The following is a 13,414-nucleotide window of genomic DNA, read 5'->3' as shown; positions in this document are numbered from 1 at the left end:
CTTGCCAGTGTTTTTTTTTCTCTTTTTTTTTGGTAAGGCATTTGGGTTAAGTGACTTGCCCAGAGTCATACAGCCAGTGAGTGTTATGTGTCTGAGGCCGGATTTGAACTCAGGTCCTCCTGACTCCAGGGTCGGTGCTTTAGCCACTGTGCCACCTAGCTGCCCCCCTCGCCAGTGTTTTGCTTCTGACCACTGCCTCCCTCAAACTGCCCTCCCTTCTCTCAGACCCCTTCCCTTTTATTTCCCCTTTCCCCTCCTACTTCCCTATAGAGTAAGATAAATTTCTATACCCAATTCAGTATGTATGTTATTCCCTCTTTGAGCTAAATCCGATGAGTATAAGGTTCAAACAATGCTCACCCCCTTCCTTCTTTCCCTCTACTCTAATAGGTCTTTTGCACCTCTTCATGTGATGTAGTTAACTCTATTCTGCCTCCCCCTTTTCTCTTCTCCCAGTATAATCCTTTTTTGCATCCTTTAATTTTTTTTTAATATTATCACATCAAAGTCAACTTATAACCAAACACTTTGTCTTTGTATACTCCTTCTGACTCCCTACCCTAAAAGAGGTACAGTTTTCAAGAGTTAAAAGTATCATCTTCTAAGGGCAAAAAACAGTTTAACTTTGTTGAATAACATGTTGTTGTTGTTGTTGTTGGGGTTTTTTTTCCCTTTCTTGTTTACCTTTTTATGCTTCTTTAAGCTTGGTCTCTCCCAAGAGAGCAAGTGAGAAGTAATAAGGGTCTTATGTAGTGTGGCACAGTGGGAATAGTAAACAGGGTCAGATGTGGGAGATATTATTCAATTTGAAATTGAGCTCATCAGAGAGCTTTCCTTGCAGAAGCTGAATAAAACCTTGTTGAATGAATCTTGAATTAAGAGATGCTTTTCCTCTTTCATCAGCAATAAAAGGTATGATTCTGTATGGAATTTTGTTTAGTGTTTCCTATCCGTAGTGCATTTGATTTGCTTTTAGATTCTATAGAAATGTGACTTCTCTCTCATCAGAAGTTTTTGAAATCTTCTTTCCTCAAGTATAAGGTAAGCATCTGACTATTTCAGCATTCCAGTGCTTTTCCAAGATTTGTTTTGTTTTGGGCTGGCAGGAGGAGGAGTGGGAGGGTATTAAGGGGAATTTTAGTGCGTGGAGATGATTTTTTTCCCCTTTAGATATGTATCTTTTTCTGTGCAATGAGTTCAAATCCCAGCATTGCTGACTTTTTATTTGTTTGATCTTGGCCAAGTGATTTTAACCTCCCTGGGCCTCAGTTTCCTCATCTGTAAAATGTGAGGGCTAGACCCTAGAGGTTTCTGAGGTCCCTTTCTCTTTGATTTCAAATCATTTCAATTCTTTGGGGTTCTGTTTCTTCATTTGCATGAGGGGGCTGGACTTGATGACTTCCAAGATTACTCTCAGCTTTAAATATTGTGAATTTTATGATGAATTTTTGAGAATAAAAGAAGAAGGAAGCAGTATCAGATAGGGAATTAGAGTTTTATATACAATCTTCAATGTGCTGTTTAAAGTGTATTGACTTTATTACAAAATTTTCAAAACAAAAAGGAAGCAGTATAAAATGGAGATTTATCGTTTCATATATAATCCTCGTGTTCCACAAAGGAAATGCTCTTTTGCATGCATATATTTAAATTTAGAATAAAATAAAATAATATTAGCACTAAGGTCCTAGATTGCCAAAGAGAAAAGTAGTTCTTGTGGGATGCTTGGATGCCAGCTCTAGTACCCTATATCTGCCCATCCTAAACACCATATCTCTGGCAATAACTCATGAGTGGGACCCAGTGAGGCCACTATCTTTCCCCGTTACAAGAACAAGCTGACCTCTGTAGAATTTCCCTTGTATGAACAAGACTAGCATGTACCAGCAGAATTATCATGTACTAATTCCCACATTTATCACATGCAATTTAGAGGTCAAGCCATAGTTCAACCCCCAAGGACATCTTACTGCAGACATAGACATATAGACTCTTTAGAAGCCAATACCCCCGCCATGCCAGTAGTGAATAAAGGTTGTGCCCAAGGTATAGAAACTGTATGTCACCCCTTAATTAGCATAGTCGGCACATAATGCACTCTTTTTCTACATAAGCTTTAGCATCATTCTAGTTTCTAGTTCTCTAAGAAGCTCTGCCCCCCATGTTAGTGTTACAATAAACTTGTTGCCACTTTACTGGAAGACTGCTTGAGGCCCTGAATTCTTTCCAAACTCCTCCACTATGAACCTCAGTATTTTGGGGTCCCTGAACCCCTAAACCACATCAGTTCTGGAAAATTCCGAGACAGCATTTGAAACAGCACCGACCCTCGGCTCTGTCAGTACGTTAAAGAATCCAAAAAACAAAGATAACTGTCACAGGCCCATGAGGAAAAAAAAAGAAAAAGGAAGCAGTATGAGATAGGGAATTACAGTTTCCTATACAATCTTCAGTGTTGTGTTTAAAGAGTATTGACTTAATTACACATTTTTAAAACAAAAAGGAAGCAGTAGAAAAGGAGATTTATAGTTTCATATATAATCCCCTTTTGTGTTCCACAAAGGAAATGCTCTTTTGCAGGCCTGTGTTTAAATTTAGAATAAAATAACTAACACTGAAGGTCCTAGATTGCCTAAGAGAAAAGTAGTTCTGTAAAGTGACCAGACAGCATTTGAAACAGGACGGACCGTCGGGTCCATCTGTCCATAGGTTACAGAATACGTAAAAAACAAAGATAACCGTCACAGGCCACTGAGGAAAAGAAAACAGGGCAGACTACCCACCCGGGACGGGGCGGTAAAGGCCGAGAGGGGAAACCTTGACCAGCCAGACGAGAAGGCCAGTTCAGGGCCTTGAGGCGCGCACTCCGGGGCTGGCGCGGGCCCTTTATGTCATCGTTGCCCAATAGCCCAAGGGCAGGGGGCGGGCGTTGCGATCGCCTTACTCGAGTCCCGCACGCACTTTCCGCCAGCGGCGGGGAAGAGGCGGTGCGGGGCCCTCGCGCCACCCGCTGGGAAGCGTAGCCCCGCTCGGAGTCGGCGCAGCGTGGGCGTCCCTGCGCCCTTGGGCTCCTCCGCGTCCCAGGAAGGAGGCGGGGGGAGGCGGGTTCGAGGGAGAGCGCAGTGAGCCGTGGTTCGTTACTCAGGCGGCATGGCAGCTCTGGGCTCCGTCAAGTTCCTGCTGGCCGCGTCCCGGCGCTGCCTCCTCCTCGCCGTGTCCCGAGGGGGAGCCGGGCGGCCGGGCCGGCTCGTGGAGCAGCTGCAGGGGAGCGCCGCCTGCCCTCGGGCTAGCCGGAGCTTCACCTTGTCGGCGCCGAGCCGGCGCAGGTAAGCGGCGGCCGGCGCAGCTCCGGGCCGGGAGGGGGGCCGGGCCGGCAACGCTTCTGTGCGGCCCCAGCGCTTAGGGCCCGGGGCTGGTCCCGGGAGGCTCCCCCCTCCCCCCTCCGCCTTCCTGGCCGGGTCCGCGCGCGGGGGTGGGGGGTGGGGAAGGAGCGCCCAAGGCTCGGGTGCTGTGACCTGTGCCCTTTGACCAGCCGGCCCCCGAGAACTGCGGGGACCCAGCTGGGTGAGCCCCCGCAGACAGACGTCGGGCAGGTTCCCTTCCTTCTCGGGGAGCTGAGGTGTGGCCGGGGATTTTTTTTACCGTTGGCCCTTCCAAGTGGTCACTCTTGGCCCCCGGTGTCCCTGGCACTCACTCATTTATTGATTTATTTAAACTTCTAACCTGAATTGTTCTTCACTCATTCTAACTTCAGGGCTAAGCAGAATCGCTTGCATCCCGCTTACAGATGGCAGCCCCTCAAATGCTTGCAGACAGCTGTGGTGCTCTCCCCCCAACCCAGGGTATTTTCTGCAGGCTAAAAGCCTGGTCCTGATTGGGAAGCAAAGAGCTTACTGTTCTTAAATTTGTAGCATAACATCTCTGTATTGTTGACATGCATCATTTCTCTCTTCCCCCTTCTTGGTTTCTTTGCATCTCAAAATATTGGAAAGATTAGATAAGTAAAATTGAGGCTCCTACACACTCTTGCCTTTCTTGTCTTTCTTCGTCCTTCAAATCATCATTTTCTAATCTCCAGTGAAATCTTAACTATAACCATCTTTGTCTGATTTTTCCTTTCTAAGTTTATAGTGCTCATTTTCATTCTCTATGCCTGGAATGCCCATACTTCCCCAGCTATTAAGCATACTGTCTGTCTGTTTAAAATAACACTTTCCTGGCTAACTAGAAGTGTCTTTTTAGAATGTAAAGCACTGTAGTGTATGAACCATGTCAATTGGCATTTGTTTATTTAATGACCCCTCTGCTACAGTATTGCAGTACAACTGTAACATATCATCCAATATCATTTTTCTACTCAGTTATGATGTAGAAAAAGAAGGTATCAGGCAAAATATGTTGCCCTTTGGATTTTCTAAAAATTCAATTCATGAAGGCATACTTTGTGTGCTTATTAAATTTGTGGGTGCCACAAAGCTAGATGTCAGTCAGTATCCTAAAAGATCTAGGGGCTAGATCCTAAAAGGCTAGAATGATGGACTGAATCTAATAAGATTATATTTAATGGTGACATATGTACAATTTCTGGAAGATGCTTTGGGTCTTTAAAAGAGCTTTGCAGTTTTCTAAAGATAGTCTAGCATCTCTTCTGTTGAATTCTGGGCCCAACTCATTGTCCATTTTTACCTAAATATACATATTGGTGCACAAGTTCTATAGGTTATCAGTTCAATAGCATGTCATAATCTGGGCAATAGACATTTTTCATCCACTTAATCTATTCTGTGTGTATGTTTAGTCTGTGTTCTTGTGAGTGGTTCATGGATCTCTTTCAGAGGGCTGTGCAGGGTTCACATTTGTGAACAGTCATCCCGTAATATTTCTCTGAGGTAAAGCATATGTGCATGAGGGTAGGTCAGTAGTAATGGTTCAGCTAGTCAGTGTCTAGAAAATCTTACCATCTGCTGGCAATCCCTCTTTAAATTGGAGTCTACTCTGCATCTCCTCCATCATAGAAGGAACCACATATATCTACCTGTTTGTGCCTTGCTTAATGTTTGTTATCAGAGGGTTGTTGAACTAGAATTATATCTTTAAAAAAACTTTGAATGATTTTGTTGTATATAGGTATTATAGACACCTTTCAGGAGTAGCCTTTAAGTCAGAGATTCTTAATCTTTTTTGTGTCATGGACCCCTTTGGCTATCAGAATAATGTTTTTTAAATGCCTAAAATAACATACATAGGATTACAAAGCAAACCACTTATATTGAAATAAAAATCATTTTTCCCCCATCCAAGTTAATGGATCCCTTGGAATCTATTCACAGCCTTCCTGATGCACTCAAAGATTCACTGAATCTCTCACACCAGAAGGAGTGAGCTTAGCATAAAGACTTTGTTTTAAAATGGAAAAAAAATGTGCATGTGCTTGCCAGCTTTTGCTTGTATGTGCAAGATTCCATCTCTTCTGTGTCCATGTCTTTGCACAAGGTAGTACCCGTGTCTAGTCTGTGCTTCCTCCCTCACTTTGACTACTACCTCCACCTACCTTACTTCCTTTAAATCCAGCTCAATACCATCTCCTCCATAAGTCCTCTCTAGATTGACCTAGTTGTTACCTCTTGTTTAAAATTACTTTGTATTATTTTGTATATACTTTGCATGTATTTATTCTGTGTGTGTGTGTGTGTGTTATGTTGTTACCCACCCACTCCTACAAGGTAAGCACCTTAAGAGCAAAGATTACTTTACTTTTTGGCTTATCCTCAGTATCTAACACAGAACATTGAATATGGCAGGTACTTTATAAATATGTATTCAATTAAAATGAATATGTGATTATATATGTATACGTAAGTAAAATATTTGAAGTAGGAACCAAATTAATCAACGTGCTTGGAGAAAATTAGTTTGGCTGTACTCTACAGGTTGCATTGGAGATGAGAGAGACTCGAGAAAGGGAGCCAAGTTTAAAGGACTGTTTTAGTAAAAGACGTTATAAAAACAAGATTTTTTTTTGTAAGGTTAAGAAAAATCCAACATGAGAAACATGCCCTCCTCCCTTTTAAAATCATGTAATTCATTTTGACACATTTAATCATCCTCTGACCGGGTAGAATGAGATATTGATAAAGAACCTTTTTTTTCATGTTTTCTTCCTACAGGTATTTTCATTTTCTTGTTACTAGTTGAATTTAAGTGTTGTAAAACTTAATTGTGCAGAGTTCTATTGGAAAAAGTTAACTAATGTAAAAAAATAGCATGTGGTTTACTTTTATGTGTATGTCTTGTTTCCACTTTAAATTGTAAGCTCTGTGATGACACTTACCCTGTATTGATTTTTTTTTCTAAATTCTCCCCAACTTTAACACAGTACCTTTTACATAGTAATAATTCAACAACTGTTTCTTCAAATAGAAAATATTGGTAGAAAAAATGGCTGAGTATTTTTTTTTCATTCCTCATTCTCATGCATTGTTGAGAAAAGTATCCTACCATTTAAAAATTCTAAATCAGAAACCTTTCATGGGAAACTTTAGGGGAAACATTTAACTTTAACTTTAGGGAAACATTTTATTTCTTTTAGTGTATAGGAGATCAATCAATTCAATCTTTGTCCTTTGTAGGGGCACGCGAAAGAACATTGGCTTGTTCCACCTATCACCTTATCTTTGAAGACCACATATTTGAAAAGTTAGAAGCAGTTATTGATGAGGAGAACGACATGCTTGATCTGGCCTATGGACTAACATACACGTAAGATTTTGGGACTATTATAGGTCTGAATAAAAGTTAAGGGGGTATAAAATCATTTATTTCCAAGGCTAGACACATGAAAATAAGATCTCTTTCACCTAACCCATTATACTTACAGTTTAAGTAGGATGATGCTATACATTTGGCATTTCTGTTGGCTAAATTAGAATCAAATTTATTTGTTAATGGTTATCAGTTTTAGATTTCTTAGTATGGTAAATTTTCATTAATTGAAGTCATTTATTTGGAGTTTTGTGATAATTTATTTTGACTGGATTTATATACATACAGACACACAGACATAGATATGTACACATACACAGAAATACACACACATATTGTATTATGCTTTCTGTCTACTTATATCTGTATATAAGTGTACAGTATAGAATGAACACAGTAATGGGGCAAATTTGAATTGAGAGAGTACTTATGACTTTTTAAGGAACATGCTGATAACTGTAAGTAATTTTTATCTGTTCAAAAATCTCTATCACACAACACTTTATCAGCAAAGTTATTTTTCATTTCAGTCAGAATTGTAGTTGTACAAAGTTTTAGGATGCATATCGTTAATGAAGTTTTACATAATGTTTATATATGTGACTGTATTCATAGATCACCTTTTTTCAAAGAAAAATTAGGAATAGATGTGGTACAAAGAAACAATTTAAAGAAAGAACATCTTAATCCCTTCTTGTTAGGAAGTGAGACAAGATCACTGGTTAACAGTGGGAATCATCTTTTTTCTTTAGGATTTCGAAAAAAAGCAGTGCCCCTATGGTTGTTATATCCTCTGTTTCTTCAGAAGCCATAATAACCACCAAATCTTTCTTCTATAAGCAAAATATTTAGAGAATACTGAAGCCATGGTGCTAAGTTGTTTCTGAATATTTTCTACTTCACATAGTAATAAGTAATTCCCAATCATCTCTGCCTGGGCGAGACCCAGTTATCATGAGAGTGCTTCAGCAGGTCAGATAGCAGTGCCCAGGTGTCTGAAGGACACAGTGACAGGGAAGAATGCTGCTAACCTCTGAAGATGCAATCCCTCAGACTAAAGGTAGGTTGGTCAATTGTTTTAGAGGGGGTGGTACGCTCAAGATTCTAAATTGATTTTAGAATTGTACCAATTCTCAATTGCAACAACAGTGTGTTAGTGTGTCCACCTTTTTGCAGCCTTTTGGATATTGATTATTTCTGTTAAAGACAGCATCTTCATTCCTGTTCAATTACTTCTTGGTTCTGTCATCATTCCAGCTTAGGGAAATCTTTTTGAATATTAGTTTGCCATTCATTGTATTAGTCTCTTGCTCCCAGCTTTGTGTCATCTGCCATTGGGTAAGCTGGCTTAGGCTTTCATCCATATCATTGGTACAGGCCAGCCAGGCCTAAGTCAGTGAGAAAATCCATTAGAGTAAGCACAGAGTGGAATAAAAGAGCCAGGGAAAATATCCCTCGGGAAAACCCAAATACAGCCTCTGGTTGATGTGATTGACTGGGAAAGTGAACACAGGCAGAAGGCAGAGAGTAAGAGCTGGATGTGCTTTAGGAAAAATAAGGGAACCTAGCAGGTAACGCAATCGTACTGAGTGAAATGAAGTTTTTGGTAAACCAGAGGCCCAAAGAAACAGATCTGCAAAAGTTGGAAGAAAAGATCCAGTGGGAAAAATAACCCCCAAATATTTCCCTGTCTCTGCCACTCTCTTTCCTCATTAGCCCCCACCAACTCTAAAAGGAAAGGTTCTGAAGCCCTGCCTCATACATTTTCACTTCCCCTTCCCATTCTCTTTACTTGCATTGATTTTCAAGTCTGGAGACAAAAGGGACTAGGATGGTAAACCTTTTTCTCACAGTGACCTTAGCTGCATATCCAAGACGGGATATGACACCGACGTGCCACTGTTGGCATGGGATTTTGTTGTTCATCCTTTCTCCTTGAAGAGGACCCATGACATCATGGAAGGAGCATGGACTTGGGGTTTGACAATCCTCGTTCAGATCTCAGCTCTTAGAGTCACTGGCTATGTCATCTTGGCAGGCTTTTTTACCTTTATGAACCTCAGTTTCCTCATATGTAAAATGGAGATGATAATACTGGCATCACCTTTCCCCTAGAATTGTTTTGTCAGTCAAATAAGCTAAACTACGAAGAGTGCTTTGCAAACAAAACTTGACATAGATGGCAATGTACAGTGGCAAAGTTGAAATAACTCTGGATTTGGAGTGAGAGGACTTGGATCAAAATCCTGGCTCTGTCACATATTGCCTCTCTGTCACTTAACCTTATCTGTATGTAGCACCTATAGGGTACCACCCAGCTCATATGTAGATTGCTTCCCCCCACACATACCCCCTAGGTTCACGGTACTTAGTTGGTCTACATTTGCTCAAAACCACAGTTCGCATGACCCCCCCCAAAAATATATTTTCTGTTACTAGTCATCCAGAGGGTGCAGTTAATTCAAAGCAAAGGCATTTAAATATAGTTTTAAAAAATAGAGCTAGATCTTGATTAGTGTAGATAGTAAAACTGTGAAGGGTTCCTACATTATTGAAATTCCCACTGTTCAAAGTTATAAATTATATGTGAAGTATAGCAATGAGTTCTGACCAAATGGAAATATGAAATTAAAATTATTAAAAATAACTTTTGTATCTCTTTATTAATATAATACAACAGCAAAGGATAAGGAAAATTTATTTCTGCTCCAAGTTTACTACAAAGTAATAGTTATGAAAAACAAAATTATAAAAAAATTTAAAATTACTGAATATCGTAACTACAGATAAGCCTATATTGATGACATAATAAAACATTATTATTTAAAATATTTTAGGAGGGCAGATTCAACTACCTTTTCTTTTAGTCTTCATACATACAACAATAGATGCAGAGAGCTTTATCCTGGGCTCCAAGAATCTGCATGCTCACATTATTACAAAGTGATGTAAGTCTATGTGGATGACCTGGAGCATTATCTCAGATCAGTAATGCCTTAAATTTTATGTTGTTGTTCTTAAAATATTTTTCAACAAACATCTGGGCTAAAGAAACTTGAAAATCAGTTTTCAAATCAGCTCTAGTCCCCCACGTTTTCTTATGTAACTACCGAAGATCAAGAAGTGATCAATGGCTGTAATACCTCTGAGAAAGTGAGAATTTTGAGACTGATAAAGAAGCATTAGTTTTTCTTTATGATCCTCTTATGCATTATCTGCTAAAAAAAAAAAGTAGATACTTTAAATTCCAGTTGAGGTTTTTCTTTCTTTGCAATATAAGTTCCAGAAGTTATACTTTTCTAGTATTTCTCTTTCATCTAAAAATTTATTGATCAGTCTATCCACTTTTTCAATTATTTTCTTTAAGACATCAGGATATTTGGCTCATGCATCCTCATCTGCCTTGGATGCCTCCCTGGTATTTTTACCATTGGGCAACTGAAGTGGCGCAGTGGTTAGAGCACAGGCCTGGAGTCAGAATGACTCATCTTCCTGAGTTCAAATCCAGCCTCACACACTTCCTGGCTTTGGGACTGTGGCCAAGTCACTTAAACTTAATCCTGTTTGCCTTAGTTTACTTATCGGTAAAATTAGCTGGAAAAGGAAACATGGCAAACCACTCAGTATCTTTGTCAAGAAAACCTCAAATGGGGTCATGAAGAGTTGGACACATCTGAAAAACAACTAGAAAACAACAACTGCATTCAGTTTTTCAATTGTTCAAGCAGTTAAACCAACCAACATTTGCAGTAAGTTTCTTCATAGTCTCCTTCTTTTAGATTTTCTTTAACTGCCTTAAATAAATTAGAAATTTTGTCTGAATGTCTGCTGTGCTAGGAGGAATTTGTATTTCGTTGTAATCTTCCTTCCATGTAGCTTACAGATGCTCCATTTCTTGCATTGTGACACTTTTGTCATTTGTAGTTGTTTGTAAATAATGAAAAGCTGATACAGCTTTGCCTTTTTTTATTTCATCTTTTTAAATGTTTTTATAATATTCCATACAGCAGATTGAGTCATTCCATCTCATCCTGTTATAGTGTTGTCATGACCACATTCATGCTATTTAATTACATCAGATTTTTGTTCTGACGTAATAACAGAGCCTCTTCTTTTTTTGCACTGGTAATGTTTCCGTCTGAACTATTCTTTCTTTTTTCCAGTTTATTAAAGTCTTCAAAAAATTTAACACAGCTGTTGGTGATATGGTAGACAGCAGCGTAACACATCTACATGTGGTAATAAACGTGTGCTACAGTTACCCCAAAATAACACTCAGAGATTTTCTAGGTATAAAGTGAAAGATTTATTATGTTCTTGTGAGAAGCGGGCGGCTGCTTCATACGGTAGTCCGAGCGAAGCGAGGCGAGGCACAAAGGTCAGAACAAAGGTTATATAGTCCTAATGCAGAGACACCCACCCACCACTGGCTGTAAATTCCCATTGGACAGGAATTTCAGCCTTACAATCTAAAACGCGAAAATCTACCCCAGAAACAAGGAATCTCATTATAATACTACCAATCCTAGCTGTTTTATCCTTATTTAGCATTAGCCATTACCTAATAACTAATGTAACAGTACAGATCATGTGTTTTCTAGGAACTTGAAACTTGGGCCTATTCATGCTAGCGTAACCAACCTTGAGTTTGTAACAGTCTACAAAACTTTTACACTCAGTCCATCTGAGAGATCTCACACTGTTTACATTGTCTCACTCAGTCCCTCCACTTTTATCTTACTGAGAGCTCTTCAAAATTTTGTAACATCATCTCACACACTTTATCTAACTCTCCTTCATTCCTGTCAGGATCATCCTGTTCTGATGCTGCAATAGGTACCCAATCCTGTCCCTGCAAAAGCAACATTCTAGTATTATCAGAGACAGTAGGAATCATTTTAGCAATGCTATCTTTTACTAACTTAGTAACTAATTGAATTATACAAGGTATGCATATAGGAAGTAAAATAATCCCACTAAAAGCTATTAGCACAAACCACATGAGTTGTTTCCACCTACCCCCAAACCAGGACCACCAAGTGGTGTTAAAGGGAGTTGGCCATGTTTGAACCGGGACATGGGCCAATTTTCTAATTTCTTAATATTTTTGACTGCCTGTGCTACATCATCTAGTTTTATACAACATGTTGACAAATTCAGTTTCCCACATAAACCTCCTTCTTCAGCTAACAAATAATCCAATGCTAGTCTATGTTGCAGAATAGCCTCCCGGCTCTGCTCGGCATAAGTTGCAAGTAAATCAGTAGTTTTGGTAGCCTGATTAGTTATAATTTCTACAACAGCCTGTAACCTAATTAATCTATTTAATAAATAAATCGGGGTCCTGTATCCCCAACTTCCATCTTATGCCCAGGTTGCTGGTCCATATTCTTTTATTATCCTTTCTGGGTGCAACCATCCCCCAACCATTAGCATTTCCTGTAGATGCTATTGATGAATCAGTTGACCTCCGATCTGTTTCAAGGTCATCATGTAGTTGTATCCCTAACTGCTTCCCTTCTTGTCCTGGTAAGAAAAAGAATTTAGGTCTCACTAATCCAATATAACAATTTCCAGTCCAGTCTGTTGGAAGGTGTGTATGAGCAGTTAAACCACATATCCAATGATGGCCTTTTAAAGCTGGTTGTTTTTTTACTGAAAATTTGACTCACATTTCCTCTTGATGGATAATATTGAATATCCCTGTCTCCCAGTGGTCCCCTTTGGAACCGTATATGGTCCCCATCTTTATAAATACATTTCCATAGCTGTTTATTTTTTTTTTTTTGCAGTTACAATTTTCCACCCCTGGATCTGAATTAGTACGATCCTCCTTGTTCCAAAATTTCCTAAAATATCCAGACCATGTTTGATTTCTCCATGCCCAATCATAATAAGGAAGCCTCAGTTTCCCATTAATACTATTATCATCTTTACATAGATTTAGTTGTTCTAAGTCACCAATTTCCTGGGAAAGATTGCAGCTTAAATGAGGATTCCCTCATGCCAATACATATCTGCAGGTTGTGCGGTAATTAGTACCAGTAAGGTACCGTGCACTCTTACATGATATCCATGTCCCATTAGTGCATTTAATATGAGTGGCATTCCATCTACCTTGATATAGGGAACAGTCAACTTCAAAGTAACCAATCTGGCAGGAATAAGTATACTCACATGTACTCATCCCCAGTTGCTTTCCCCTACCCTTTTGATTAATACAATACTTCCATTTAATTGATTCAACTAGGGGCCAGGAATGTTCTTCAGTCTCAGCCCAAAAGCCTGTTTGATTATTAACCTCTGATCTGTTATTTAAGATCCAGGCCGGACTTAAGGGCACGGGTGCCCATGGCCATTGCTCAAGCTGTTGAGGCCCCCCCCAAATCCAACAGTTCTTAAGGTTAAATATTTCCCCTACTTTTTGCATAAGTTGTATAAATTGATTCTCTTGTGGAAACAGTACAGGGATAGGTGCAGCAGTAACAGTCACTATAAGAAATGAAAGAAGTTTAAGGATCATGATATGGGCCCATAGGAGGCAGTCTCCTTCATAGATATAGTTTGAGGTCCTCTTGTTTTTCAGCAGTCAATTCAGATGAAGGAGGCACCACTGGTCCTTTTACTCTGGTGTGATGGGTCCAACCCTGCT

The 13,414-nt window shown here is 39.6% G+C and overlaps 1 long non-coding RNA gene across 1 annotated transcript; it reads left to right on the top strand.

Annotated features, from left to right (window-relative positions):
* Positions 1 to 2,974: 2,974 nt before the first annotated feature.
* Positions 2,975 to 9,409, top strand: LOC144454598 (uncharacterized). Its single transcript, XR_013483269.1, has 2 exons — positions 2,975 to 3,326; positions 6,630 to 9,409. It is a non-coding gene; the product is annotated as an uncharacterized LOC144454598 (long non-coding RNA).
* Positions 9,410 to 13,414: the final 4,005 nt, after the last annotated feature.

Source organism: Phascolarctos cinereus, unplaced genomic scaffold (assembly GCF_003287225.1).
Source record: "Phascolarctos cinereus isolate Bilbo 61053 unplaced genomic scaffold, phaCin_HiC Scaffold_113;HRSCAF=664, whole genome shotgun sequence".
NCBI classification, from domain to species: domain Eukaryota; kingdom Metazoa; phylum Chordata; class Mammalia; order Diprotodontia; family Phascolarctidae; genus Phascolarctos; species Phascolarctos cinereus.
Note: the sequence above shows the minus strand (reverse complement) of the source record. Positions and strands in the feature narration are given on the sequence as shown.